The sequence below is a fragment of the Vanessa tameamea genome, chromosome 13 (genome assembly GCF_037043105.1).
Source record: "Vanessa tameamea isolate UH-Manoa-2023 chromosome 13, ilVanTame1 primary haplotype, whole genome shotgun sequence".
NCBI lineage: Eukaryota > Metazoa > Arthropoda > Insecta > Lepidoptera > Nymphalidae > Vanessa > Vanessa tameamea.
Window position 1 is genome coordinate 1855093 of NC_087321.1, and position 15206 is coordinate 1870298.

General features: G+C 32.8%; 1 protein-coding gene across 4 annotated transcripts in view; it reads left to right on the plus strand.

Annotated features, from left to right (window-relative positions):
- Tn (thin) overlaps positions 1–15206 on the plus strand; it is a 115446-nt gene that overhangs the window by 34432 nt on the left and 65808 nt on the right. For 2 of the 4 annotated variants that reach the window (XM_064216752.1, XM_064216754.1), the window contains exon 3: positions 9620–9734. The gene's annotated coding sequence lies outside the window, so the exon portion shown is untranslated. The remainder of the gene's footprint in view (positions 1–9619; positions 9735–15206) is intronic. The other 2 variants (XM_026636398.2, XM_064216753.1) reach the window with 1 other exon arrangement.

Consider the following 15206-nt stretch of genomic DNA (forward strand, 5'->3'; position numbering starts at 1 on the left):
CGTGCGAAACCGGATGAAGTCGCCAGTAAATATAGTAATAATCAACCCAGTTTAAAATATTTAAAGCGATATAGCTCCAAGTAACCAGTGAACAGTTAACCTCGAATCTGGACTCAATGCTTCGTTTCTGGACGTTAATTCATACATTCACGGTCATAAATTCAATTCCTCGCGTGAACATACTTTTATATAAATCAAGAAATAATAAAGTAAGAAAAAATAAGGTGGTCTCGATAATACTTGATATTTCGATAAACATGTAAGTATTTGTTTTCCTTGAACTCTATCCTATCGTAGTATTTTTGGTGTTTTTGAGTTTACTTCCATATATTAATAAAGTAAGCTAGCGTAACGCAGAAGAGACATTATACAGTCAATAAAGTAAAGTACAAAATTACTCTTCCCCCCTCGAAATTGAAATTTGGCAAAACCCCTTCTTAGGTAACGCCTATATAACGAAAGGAGTAACTATACTGAACTTCAGGTCAATCGGACCTATTGTTTCGGAAATCTCCTGATGAGTGTCATTACGATTGTCTATTATCTGAAAATTACTAATTTTCTGGGGATTTTTAGTTTTACTATAAATTATGTTTGTAGAAAACATTAAAAAAAAAGGTGAATGACTTGAAGAATGAGTGAAATGAAGTCGTTCTCAAGTTATGGCGTGACCAAGGGAAAAAGGGTATATTTTGATAAAAATAGATACAGTAATACTTCAAATATTATATAATTTTAAATCTCTGTTGCGGTATAGACTAATTATTTAGTAGAGGATAAAACTTACAACAATAATTAATGTCCTGTGATGGAACCCGAGCCTATCTCCAGACATTTTTTTCTAAAAAATATTCTTTGTATAAATAATAATATTTATTTATTGAATTCGTCTTATTAAAATATTTAATTTCTTTTAATGATAAATTGATTATTTTTTCCGGTATCTTATTACCTATAAAGGATACCACTATATAACACTGCCCAGAAAAGTTCTCTTTACCGTATGCAAACGGAAAGTAGTGGTTACAAGTTTATACTTAGTTCGAAACCTTTTATAAATCCTTAAGATTCGTAACATACCTACTCTATATTTACCTAAACTACACTTTTACCGTAATTGCTGTATTTAACGAGTTCAATGTCGTGCGTCAATAGAGTTCGTTTTTTAAATTTCACGTTCAAATTTACCGACGAGGTTCTTTGTTCTTAGAGAATAGCCTTGCTGAAGCAGGATAAGTCCGTCGGATACGAAAAATTCAGTGTATTTCTGCTAAAACTCCACAGCGAGTTCACATTGAAAATGTTCTTCGTATAAAATAAATTGAAACACTTATCGTACGATTTGAGCTTTACTTAAGAATGTCTTGAGAAGTTTGTTCTCTTTTTCAACTTTGTCGCAGCTAAGAATAATCATGTATTTGTTTGTCGTATGACCCGATTACGGGCTTATGAAATATTTAAACAATAGACTTATATACGTTATTATATTAAAAGTATATACAATATTGTATAATATATGAGTTACCAGATGGTAAATGGTCACCACCGCCTATAGGCATTAGGAGTAATGACTGTCATTACGTCGCTAACACGCCACTAATTTTTGGGAACTGAGATAGTATGTCCCTAAGTCTGTTGTTACTGATATTATCACAAAGACTAAAAGCGAGCGCTATTAATACGTCAAGTATTAAAAAAACACAAGAGTTGTTTCGCACTACCGAGTATTTGTATTCGCTTTAGTATTTTGTAGTTGGTTTTGTTGCTATACGTTACGCGCGTTCAAACCCGCCTTTTGTTTTATAATGTAAATCCGAAAAACAATGTTAAGAGCCGGTGCTGCTTCGGAATAAGCTGAAGCGAAATTAACAATTCAAATATTCGTGTCTCATGTCAAATTATTTTTAGTCCCATATGCTGTTGAAACACTTGGCCCTTGGAGTAGTAGTGCAAAAAGCTTCATTAAAAGTATAACACATCGCCATATTGCCTCCACTGGTGACAAGAGGGCTGGTTCGTTTTTTGCCCAGAGGATCGGAATTGTATTTCAACGGGGAAATGCTGCTAGCATTCGTGCCACCATTCCACGCGGTCACCATTTATACAGTTACTATTTTTAAGGAATAAATGTTAATAATTCTTATGTAAATAATTGTTAACATAATAATATATTTTATATCTAAATAAGAAAACAAGAATATAAATTATATTTAATAAATAACCAATGATTTTAAAAATACAGACAATTATAATAACACAGTAGTCTTTTTATATTGATAAAAATATTTGGATAGACAAAATAATTACCACAATAAATAAAACCGCACTTGTTTCTTTTATTAAATAACAAAAATCGTAAGCACTTTAAAGCAGCTTGCATTTTAACGTGTCCAAAAGTCTATCAGTATCATGTAATCAGAAAACTCTTTCAAATCGTTAATATCCATGTCAGAGCGATGTCCTATCAAGCGCTTACCGCTCTAAATGCAAGTCATTTCGCGTGACAGCCTCAATTTTCTATGAAAATGCATAGTAGCCGAACGACTCCGTGTCTCTTGGACGTTGGACGTTGGCCAGATGCACTCAACTAGAGATCTTAGAATTAGCTAAGCTGAAGAACCGACTATATAATGTTGAAAAAACGCCTTTGATATTATATGCCTTCAATTGATTCTCTAATATTTTTTTGCTATGATTTTCATGATGTCGTTTTGCTTTATGAGAAAAATATTTGTTTTAAAAAGTACTTTTGAATCATCATGAACATTTTTGAATTAAAGCTACCACCCACCGGTTGGGAAAATTGATTCTACCGAGAAGAACCGGCGAGAAATTCAGTAGTTCAGAATTCATATATATATAATATAATATATATAAATATTGGATATCACATACATTACTCTGATCCCAATGTATTTAGCTAAAGCACTTGTGTGGTAGAAAATCAGAAGTAACGACGGTACCACATACACCCAGACCCAAGACAACATATAAAACTAATGAACATTTTCTACATCGACTCGGCCGGGAATCGAACCCGGGACCTCGGAGTGGCGTACCCATAAAAACCGGTGTACACACCGTAAACTATAAAATTTTATTTATTTGATCGAAATTCTTTTACGCGGCTTACAATAGTGTGAACTGGTAGAAATCGTCACGCAAGGAAAAAGCGATATAGTATTGGAGGGGGCTCCAGTCGACCTCTCCCTCTCTTTTCTTTCTGTCTCCTTCTACAATATGCGGCTTATTATTAAATTATTTAAAGTTATTTTTTGTTATTGTTTTAATTCACCTGGGATTTTTAATACATTTTTTATGCGTCGTTTATTTATTATCAAACGTTGTCAATTTACTACATTGTATCTGTTATTTAATTTAATAATACATAGCAAAAGTAGCATCAATCGAACCAGGCCCCCCATTTTTTAAAAAAATTTTTTTTCCAATTAATAAAATTAAGTTATGTTCACAAATTATAAGTAAATAAATCGTATTAGTATCATTGAATAAAATATTATATACTCAAATAAAAACATGAAAGCTATTCGTTCATTTTCATGAAGCATAAATATATACCTACTGATTTCATTATATTTGTCTTTAATTCATTTACCAAACAAATTAACTTAATTTAATTGGTTGATATAAGCAAAAGTTTTATTATATATGAGGCATAGGTGGATGTTCTAATGGCCAATGGTAACTGATCACCACCGCCCATATACATAAAGAGCTGTAAGAAAAATTAAACTACAGAGTTACAATGCTCACTCATCCTTCAAACCGGAACGAAACAATATATACTAAGTACTTCTGTTTGGCAGTAGAATATATGCTGAATTAGTGGCCAGTCCAGACGGGCTTGCAGTAAGCCCTACTACCAAGTAATTCCGGCTTATCTCAGAATAATTTACATTAAAACTGTCAGCTATTTTTGTTAATTCTAAATTCTCCAATTTAATACGTCATTACGACAATCATTGAACAACAATCGTACAAATTATAACATTTTCGCATTGATTAATTTAACTTTGCCTATTTATTTATATTTAGAACTTATTGTAAAACATTAAAGTTATACAGTTCGTATTCATTGATTTCAATACAAGACATACATCTGATTGTACAAAATATGAGAATTAATTCTATTTGAGAAATAAAATAAAGTAGAATCTAAATTCCAAACCGGTGGTTGTTTTACGTTCAATTTAATCCTGTAATAACTTAGTTTTCGTAACTTAGAAGGTAAAGTCGGTAAGTTTCGAATCGAAGTTGAGTTTCAACAGAGAACTGATGCGAGAATTTTTGGCCCGTATTCCAAATTATTACGATTCATACAGTACATATTGATTTTAGTTCTCACTGCAATAGCCAATTAGGTGAATGAAACCAGAGATGGCCCAGTGACTAAAACAGATAGTGATAAGTACCACTGAGTTCTGAGATACTTAATTTGTGTTCATAATTTTATTTGTCTTGAGCCGTTTGGTGTAAGAAAACGGGAGAATACTTGCTTGTTGAATTAAATTCTACCACATGTGTGTGTACATAAAACCGGCTAAGTGCGAGTCGGACTTGCGCACGTAGGATTCCATATTCCATTATGTATAAAAACTACAAAAAAATTATATGGGATCCTTAAATATTTATTTTTTTTCTGTTTTTTTAGTATTTGTTGTTATAGCTGTAACAGAAATACATTATCCGTGAAAATTTCAACTATCATATTATCACAATTCATGAGATACGGCCTGGTGACAGACGAACATACAGACGGACAAACAGCGAAGTACTTAGTAAAAGGGACAGAACCCTAAAAAGAATATTTCCCGGATATCGAACCTATAATTTCTGGATCTACACCATATAAACTATATATACATATATATTTATTATAAATGCGAAAGTGACTCTGTCTGTCTGTCTGTTGCTCTTTCACGGCCAAACCGCGCATCCGAATTTGATGACATTAGGTATGGAAGAAGCTTGAACTCCAAGGAAGGACATAGGCTACTTTTTTGTACCTTATATCTGAGGACCTTTAAAACGCGACCGAGGCCACCGGTGACAACTAATAGAAAAATAAAAAAACGCAGAAATCTTGCAAAAAAACTTTTCTCTAACCCTTCAGTTCGCGAAATTGTACACTGTATGTTGAGGATAAGCCATGTACGATATTTAAGTAAGTTTGTCTTTGTGTGGTACAATAATATGATGCGATATATATTTATAACATCTCGTTTAACAATTTGATTTATCCCGAGTTTTTTTAAAAGATACCTACAAGCTATAATTGTAATTTATTGGGAACAATTTTCAATCTTAATAATGAACGTATTGTTGTTATAAGTGTTGTCAAATTGAAAAAAAACACCCTGTAGCTCTAAGATATTACTTTAGGTATAAATGCACGATAAAAGAACAGCCATCACTGGATACTCGCTAGATTTTAACATGGAAATTGAGAATATTTGAAAGAATATTGAATTATAGAAACCAACAATCGAAATAAAATTAATATTCTTTATTCAAGCAGGCTTATTAAAACATTTGAGTTATCCTGTTATAATATTGAATTAAGTGAAAAGTTACTACTGTTTTGGAAAGTTTCTTGTACCGGCAAGAAACTCAGTATTTACTCTACTCAAATATTTGAATTACAGAAGTTCACGTTGACTTACCGGTTAAGGTCGTTTTAAAAGATTATTAAGTAGATTAAATTGTATCGAGTAATAAGCCTCGATTATCTTTTTTTTTAATATGAGATAAATTTATTGATAGACCAACAAAAACAGAGTTGCATTATAATAATTACTCGATGAAAACCCGGTTTCGCTCGGGTAAAATAAATAAAAGTAAACAAATACGGTTTATCCTTAACTTTTCTCATCGAATCTAACGTAGGTACGAAATTATTATTATTATAAGTCCAACATTGTCACCCATTGAACTTCATGTTATTAATTTTTATGGATTTGAAATCGAAATATCTCGATTAAAAAAATATTGCGGATGTACGTTGTCGACTAAAAAATATTTATATTTTAACCGATCGATAGAGTCTATCGCAGACCTGCAGGAAATTATTAATATAGATAGCAATGGAATAAATAGTAAACACGCTGCGAAGATGGTTCATTACGGCATATTATGAGAGCATGAAATCATCGCGTCGGTATAACCCTTGTCATGCTAGTAGATTTTTAACATGAAATATAATAATAATCGCTATCACTCGTACTATGGGACACGCATCCATTGGCGTAATGCCAAATATCGCTAGCTGAGGGGGCACATAGGCGACAAAAGAAACACCGTTAGCTGACTACATTACGTATGTATACATAGTCAACGAGCTGAACTCGCAGTTCTTAGCGATAAACTTAGTAATTATACCAGATATATATATCCGTCAGTGCACCCTTTTAGTTATTAAAAGCACATTTGAGCATATAAACAGCCATGAAATACCTTTTCAGTCTAATGGCTAGCTTTATATACTAAGGTCATAAGAGTTCAAATAATTGATCCAGCAGAGAATAATTGCGTTTCTTAGACAAGAGTTCTCAAGTGCAGTTTGAATTTTGGAAATTTTCAGTGTTAATATTTCCATGCCTAGTACGGACGCCTGAACACTGCCGGGGCTTCAGTGTTAAAAGAGTGAATGAATAAAGATTGTACCTATGTTCTTGCATTCACTTGCACTATAATAGCTCCTGAGCAGTCTGAGTCTAAAATCGGTCATGAGGAAAACATCATTATAGGATTTTCTAGTGCAAACAAATTTATTTTATTGAAATGTTTTGTATAAACTGAGAAACAGTAACAAAAACACGATTCAATATAAAACATAAAACTTAACGTACATGATAAATGTGAATCAATAAAACTATTTCACAAATATGCTATATATTATAGCGTTACACTCGAATTGGATCTTCAAACACTCATCGGTTCAAAACCATAGAGTTTATTGAAAATTACAGAATTTGCCTAACTTGGGGACATGGCTTTGTTTAAGTTTATAGGTACAAACCACTCATAATATACATATTTATGTAACTTCCAAGCAGCAATACTTAGTATTATGTTCGGTTTGAAGAGTGAGTAAGCCTCAGCATCTCAGTTTTCAGTGACTTTATTAAATTTCCATAAGAAATATTTGAATATATATTAAGCGATATAAGAATATAAAAAATATATTTTAAAATAACTACTATTCAGATCATACCGCGGTGAAATGTCGCAAAACAAGCATGCTATTTCGATTCATCTCGTTGAATCTCAATTTTGATTCTCAGGGAGAAGATTTAAACATTCTATCTCCAGAAGTCATTTTATGCTTAAGGTATAAAAGTAAACACAGGACTGGAATTTCGCAGTTATCTGATCAAAAAATAAATAGTCTTTCTGTCACTAGAGGAAATAGAACGTTACATTTTCTATAAGGTTTACGCGCTATTTCTCCAAGGTCCAAGTATATTGATAGCATATACGTATATATATCGAAGGGGTTAGGCATCAACTCATTATCAGACATGATGATATCCGAAATGTAAGTCTATTCGTTCAAATTCGTAATATATCTCTTTTCAATATCCCATCAACTATGACATTTTTGGCTGTCCCGTTTTCTCCACGTCATACTGATGTTGCCAGCATGTACGATAAAAAAATAAATAAATCCTAATAAAACTTTTTGATGCTTCGACATATATAAATGCATAGTAATCTGAATGAGAACTTTCAATCTGAATTGTTCGAAATCCCACAGGGTCTCATTAAAAATATCAAATTACTACTATTCGAATATCTGTGTCTGAGTATTACACAGAACGTAATTCGTGTATATTTCATTAAGAATCTCTAAAGTAAATAAAAAAGTAACTGTGTGTACTAACCGTAATACTCCACAGCCAATTTCTTAAAGATAAATGGAAAGCAGCTAAAAATATCAAAAAATTAAATCATAAAAAATGCTCGGTTTCAGAAATCTGTGGAGATAAAAATTATAAAATATTTTTATTCTATCAAGCTTCCAATACTGGTTAGTATGTTTTTCTTAGTGTTGGAGACGATTAATATTTACAAATTTTTAATTCCCGTCTTGGCTTATTAAAGTAGTAGTTGTAGCCTATAAATATTGCACTATGCTGAGTCTTTGTGGGAAAGCTTTTGAGTTTACTCCACTATCCGCATCCGCTTCAATACGGATTGGTGAACACATGCGGCAGATTTTTATCTGATACATATTTTTTATGACGTAGTTTGGCGGACGAGCCTATGGGCCATCTGATGGTAAGTGGTCACCGCCGGCCAAAAGAAATATTAACCATTCCTTACATCGCCAATGCGCCACCAAACTAGGAAACTAAGATTTTGTGCCTGTGTAACTACACTGGCTCACTCACCTTTCAAACCGGAACACAATACTGAGTACTGTTGTTTAGCGGTACAATATCTGCTGAGTGGGTGATACCTACCCAGACGGGCTTGAAACAGCAATCTTCGGTCAACTCATGTTCTATCCACTGAGTAATATTGGCGTAGCTATTCAATTAGAGTGAATTATGTAACGCACAAAATACAGTTTATCGTGAGAACCTAAATCTTCATTATATATAAATTTGTTATCGGTTCGACAACTCTCTCTCGAGTTCGAAAAGTCGTAAAAAATCTAGCAAAGTATAATTAATTTCCGAATATAGCAATTTATTGCTTGTTTATTAATGATAGCCACTGGACCAAAGAATAAATAATGCGCAAACATTACGTTGACTTTATAAATTCGTTTTATTATCTTACGAGTACTAGTTTAACTAGTGGTAGGGCCACGCTGCACACCTTCGGGTTGTAATGCGCCCGGGGAAGTAACACTCTATCATTAAAAATCGGCGTAAACTAGCCAAGCTGGCGCGTTTCATACAGTATGTGAGAGTCCTAGAGGCCGGCATTTGGTTTCATTATTCCAGGAGGGTAACATCAGCGATTGCGTTGGAGAATCCCTCTCTGGGCATCCATGCTTAGGACGTACACTACCTTAACAGGGATGCTCGGCTGCCCTCCGAATTCAATTTTGCGATCGTTGTTCGGGGACAGCGGAGCAGGTATCATAAGGATCACGTACTACCAATCGTGCTGGTAGATCTGATAAAAATAGAGACGAATATATTATAGTATAAAATATCCCAAGCCGTATTTGCCCTTGGACGGTTTTTCTGATCAGACGTATTTGCATTTAACGTTGACTGACTGATTTTCTGAATTCATGTTCATCGAATACATTGTAGACTGTTCCGATATCCTTATTTTTATTATAAAAAATAAATGTTACCCTAAATTGATCACATGATTTTAATACTGGTATCTTTATGATTAAAATGTTTTTAAAAATAGAACAAGATAAAGTTTATTCGGAACACAATAAAATAAGACACATAAAATATATTTATAATAAGATTAATATCGAACCTTTTTCAATAGTGATGTGTCGCCAAAACGCCGATATAATTAATTGTGGATTAGTTAGACGGAAACATTTAGTTAAAAGATTATACTTAAAGATCAGTAGTGTCAAATTCTTATCTATTTTAATTAAGAATTATCTTGATTTCAGGTTGTGCAATTACTTTTAAAGGGAGCGAGAAAAGGAAGGAAGAAGTGCGGGCCCGCCATTACGAGGCCGGGCCCGCCGCTGGTACTTTAAACGTAAGTTATTATATCTTATTATTCTAACGCCAGCAAAAAGGTTTTAGTCAGTAAATATATATATTTCTATTAAGTTGAAATACCCCAATAACTTTGTTTCTTTTTTTATTATTTGCGGTTGAATGATTAGAATTAAATGAGACTGTTAAAAATATAATAAGTCCAATAAATATTTAAGATGAAATTAATGATTTTAATACAACATTAACGAGAACATAAATTTTGTGGGATACCCGGTTAGAAGGAACTTTTGTTATATTATTGTTATTATTATTAAAAAAATGTTTGAAAATAATTAAATTACAATAAGTAAAATTGTTGTTAAAGAGCACATGTGAATTAAAACAATAATAAAACATATGTTTAAATAATGTTATACAAAACGGGAGAGAGAGTGAGGAAGGTCGCCATGAGGTGCTTATTCCTTACTTGACAGTACACTCTACTGTAAGCATCTCATTCTAATGTAAAATAACTTTGTTCCGAAAACTTACTAAACGAATGAACAATAAAATTTATAATTATCTTCACCACCATTAATATATGATGTTGGGTCGTTGATATTATCCTTCCGACTGCTTTTTATCAAGGCGTGCAAATTCAATGGATGCTTGCCAACATATCGGTGGGTAGAAGCCAGTGTATTCCCAGTTTCCTAACTCTCTAATGCCGTCTCATTGAACTGAGAATAGGACAGCAAATCCGACATGACCGGATATTATTCAGACGCAGGACTAACAGCGTTACAAATTTCCCGCGAGTGTAAACACTGCAAATATCTTTCAACTAACCAATGTGCCAACGTCCAATGTTGGACTTCCAACTTCACACAGAAACAGCTAGCAATTCTTACTAGACCGAGAGTCACGAATCATTTGTAATATAAATATCATGAAAAATAAGTTATTACAACTCAAAACGCAAACATTGCGCTGCCGACTCTGTATTCCAAGTTAACATGTCTCTTGGGAATGATAAAACTAAGTAACATATTTCCGAAGATGCTAAGTAATTTATAACATTGTACGATACAAGTTGGTCCACTTGGTTTTTTACTGCTATCTCCCCGAAGGTGGAAATTATTACATGTAACGCAAAACGATTTATTTTTAAATAGATTTGGTAGGTTTTCCAACAAACAAACAAACTCTTTAACTCTCTAATATTCGTATAGATTACAATATATTTAAGGAAGGCAGATGTAGGGGTTACTTGACGGTAAATATCTTTGTCCATCGACAATGGCACTGTAAGAAATATAAACCACTTCTTACAGCGTTAATATAAGATTTCATACACATAAAATATATATTCTAAGCGATCGATGAGGAATTAATTTAAAAAAAGGGTTTAGGGCGTATGCCTCCGTTTCGTTCTGATTGCAATTTTTTTTTGTGTCTGTGTGTCATTTGCTGTTGGCCCTACTGGACTTTACAGCAACACAGGGAGTGGGGGCGAGTACTAGACTAAGCCTTGAAGTTTGAGCCCTCTGGGGCTCCGAGTGACGTTCACTCTGAGGTTCCTATGAGATCGTCCCTCCGAGTGCAACTCGTTAACGTCTTATATAGGCTGTGCTTATACAATAAGATTAAAAAAATTAAAGTATATCAAATCTAATATTTTGCAGTAGGGAAGCGTCGCTTAAACGTCGATATCATTAAGTATGATCTAAGATACGTCCCTTGTGTGTGTAGTTAGAAGTGCTTTTAACTGGGAGCTCAGCACTCTTCAATGTCAAATAAAATGATGTGTTTATTTTACTTGTTCGTCCCTTGTGTCTGTAATTACAGAAGCGCAAAGTATTGCTGCTTGGTAGACCCAAGGAATAACTCACACAATTATAGACACTATTTACTATGGAATAATGTTATAGAATGTTAAGAATATTTTCGCGTAAAGTATCATTAAAAAGAATTCTACCAATCTGATTGGTTAGGAACTTTTATATATATTATTTTATATATATTTATATTTTATATATAAAATATATAAATATACTCTATAGCACTCAGGAATATTGTAGAATTCTACCGGTGACTTTTTTTTAAAATTATTATTTCTAGAAATTACCCGAAGATAAAAAACAAACAAATTTACTTCTTTATAATACTATGGTTGTAGATAACAGTATAGATGAGAACACTTTTAATAAATGTGACTTATAATACCGAAACAACTTAGATAGTGATAATTGAGAAAAATAATTATTTATATTATTATTATTATTAATTGTAAAATTAAACGTAAACTGTACGATACCATTTTTAAATGTAATCTGTTTTCTGTGCTTAAGATCGTATAAGACTTAGTTCCGCCTTTGGCTAAGTGCACAAGCGTGGGAATTTAACTCAACGGTCGAATAAGTACCTGTACGGCTGTAATGTATTTCTTTGTGGAAACTTCGAGAAATATGAAATTTAAACCTGCGAAGTACGTTAAAGGTAACGTATGTATATTGAAATGTTTGAAAATGTTCAAATATATTTTATACAGTAATAAAAAAATGCCATGTATACTGATTTAAGTTCCAATGGAGAGCAAAAACTATCGCCTGGAGTCAATTCTCACTCACTATTCTGGATTTCTAGCTTACAGGCACTTAGCATATACAAACTCACTTTCATTTTGTTACATAAAGCACTCATACTCAATACATGCATAATTGTTCGGAAATTCTCATCGAGTATACTTGGTGGTGGGTGGTAGGTACAACCCACTGATCAGATATTCTACCGCCAAACAGCAATACTTAGTATTGTTGTATCTCAGTTTGTGTTAGTGAGCTAGTGTAAATACAGGCACAAGGGTCTTAGTTCCCAAGGTTGGTGGCGCATTGGTGAACTAATGGTTAATATTTCTTACAGCACCAATGGCTCTGGGCAGTGGATATCACTTTGCTGTTTTTGTTGAACAAAATCTCGCAAAACGAAAAAAAAACTTGGCAAAACGGGAACAGTGAAATACTTAAACAAATATATAATAATTATAAATATTGATTTCAGATAAAGCCCGTATTATTTATAGTGTTAGTAACAATTATTTTAAATAATAAAGTATAATAATCATAGGCGTACCGTATTTTCATAAAATAAATCTTAAGCCATGTCCTCTGGTGCCAGTGTCCTCTCGCTTCAATGCTATATCTGAGAGTGATTTCGTGAAACGGAACGGAAATGTGTAACAGGAAGCTACGGAGGCGCGCGCTATTTGATTTGACCAATGAACGCGTTGTTAGAGTTGGCCATCGGGTGCTACTAACTCATTTTGTCACAAGACATAATATATTGTTAATACCAAGTGCGATGTTTGATATTACACGGAATAGACGAATATTGTAAAGCTCTTTTTTTACATTAAATAAACCAAGACGTTAATTCATGTAATAGTATGTGTTTTGCACAGTGAGAAGTGAAATCGGGAGTTTGCTTAACTTGAGTCGCCATTGGTTACTGACTCTATCAGTGAATCGAGTGATTGCTAGAGCTCTGTCACAAAACATATATGATAAATAATTTGCTTACAGATCATTCCTAACCAGATAACTACAAAAGCCTTGTAAAATTTTAGTTTATCATATATGGGACGCTATATGCGTTGACATGCTGGCCCCGTCTCATATCAGAGAAACATTTTAAGAGCCGGAGCAGCTGCAGAAAAATCTGAAATGAACGTAATATTTGTATCTTATTCCAAATTATGTTTTTGTCCCATTCGCTGTTGAAACTCTCGGAGCTTGAAGTTGAAGTATAAAAAGTTGTATTAAAAGCTAAACACGTCGCCTTTTTGCCTCCTCTGATGACAGCAGGGCTGGTTCATTTTGATTTCAACGGGGAAATGCTGCTAACATTCTAATCACCATTCCACTCAGTCACGATTTGTATAGTAACTTTTTTTAATAACGATTTGCATATAGTTAAGGACTTAATGTTAATAATTCTGGTTTATATAATAAAAAAGCTTGTAATATTATATTATGTTTAATATTAAAATAAATCACATCGCATCACATTCACTGAATGATAAGGGTTTTGATCCTAATTCACGAAATTGCGATGAAATAGAGAATTGTTGCCGGGATTCTTGCCACCATTCCAAGCGTTGATGATTTGTACTGTAATTGTATAAGAGTTTTGGTTTATGTATATTTAGTTAAGTTGTATCGTGTTTGTTAATTTTCTCAAGTGAGACTATTTTATTGAGCATATTATAGTTCAAACCGTGCGCGCAAACACCAGTGGACTCTTTATTCGCTAACTCATAACCCTGTACTAATCCGAGACGTCCGGTAAAAGTCCAGACGCAGGACCAATGGCTTTATATGATTTTTGAAGCAAAGAAGTAAACATTTCTAACTTCCAGAATTTAGTCTCCTACAAAAATTTCGACGTAAAATTCCAATGACTTTACTTCGGCTGGGTATGGGGTTTGTTTCCAAGACCTCGTGATATGCGGACTTATTATGGTATATCTCTAGATAAACCAGACAGCTGTATTATTCTGTAAGCTAACTTTGTATAAAAATATAACAAATTTGACCTTGTAATTTTGCCCATATACGAGTTACATACATCGAATTTTGAATTTGCTACAACAATGATATACAGGATATTATTATTGTAACAAAATAATTAATCTTAACATATAAAATGTCTCCACTACAGTTTTATAATAAAAAGGTTTTTTATTATGCAATATCTTGAGCGAAGTTCACATAATTCTTATGTAATTGTAATTTTACAGAATAAAAGGAAATAAAATAACTTTCAACTTCATCTAACCTTGTAATAATAATAAAAAATAAAATACTGACGTCATAAAAAAAGGACGTTATGTTCTGACGTGCGTGTAAAACTTGGTTATTTAAGGGTTCAAAGTGGGGTAAGCGCATACGAAGGAATAAAAAATTATAAAAAGGAAGAATATATATAAATATTCGAATACATGAATTTATAAAAATTATAATTACTACCAGCCCTACCATGTTAAATAATTTAGCTCATTTTTAGGCTGAAATACATCAGCTATTTTGATAATTCTTTAACCATGAATGGTTGGTAAATTCGACACCAACCGAAATATATTTGGTTAAAAAGTTTAGCCCAGAGACGCGAAAACATTTTTAAGATTACTTTAGATAAAAACATTTTATACGGTATGGGTTTTTTTTTTGAATAAATTTGAAAAATATGTTCTAGCTAAGATTTAATAATAAGTACGTGTATTAATAATAGGCCGCGTTTATTACACAAACACATAACCTTATCACTAATTACACTAACAGTTCAAATGCAAATTAAATTGTCGGTTCTAAGTAATCGAATTTCCTAAGGAGCAATAAATGTCTTTATTGCGTAGCTCAAACCGAAATTTATGAGTATTTTTATGATGCCTTTAATTTTTAAATTATTTTTCTATATATTGTGATTGGGTTTTGTGCATGCGTCAGATTACCGCAAAACAGAATTGCTGTTTTTTTGGGATATTTACGGAATTTT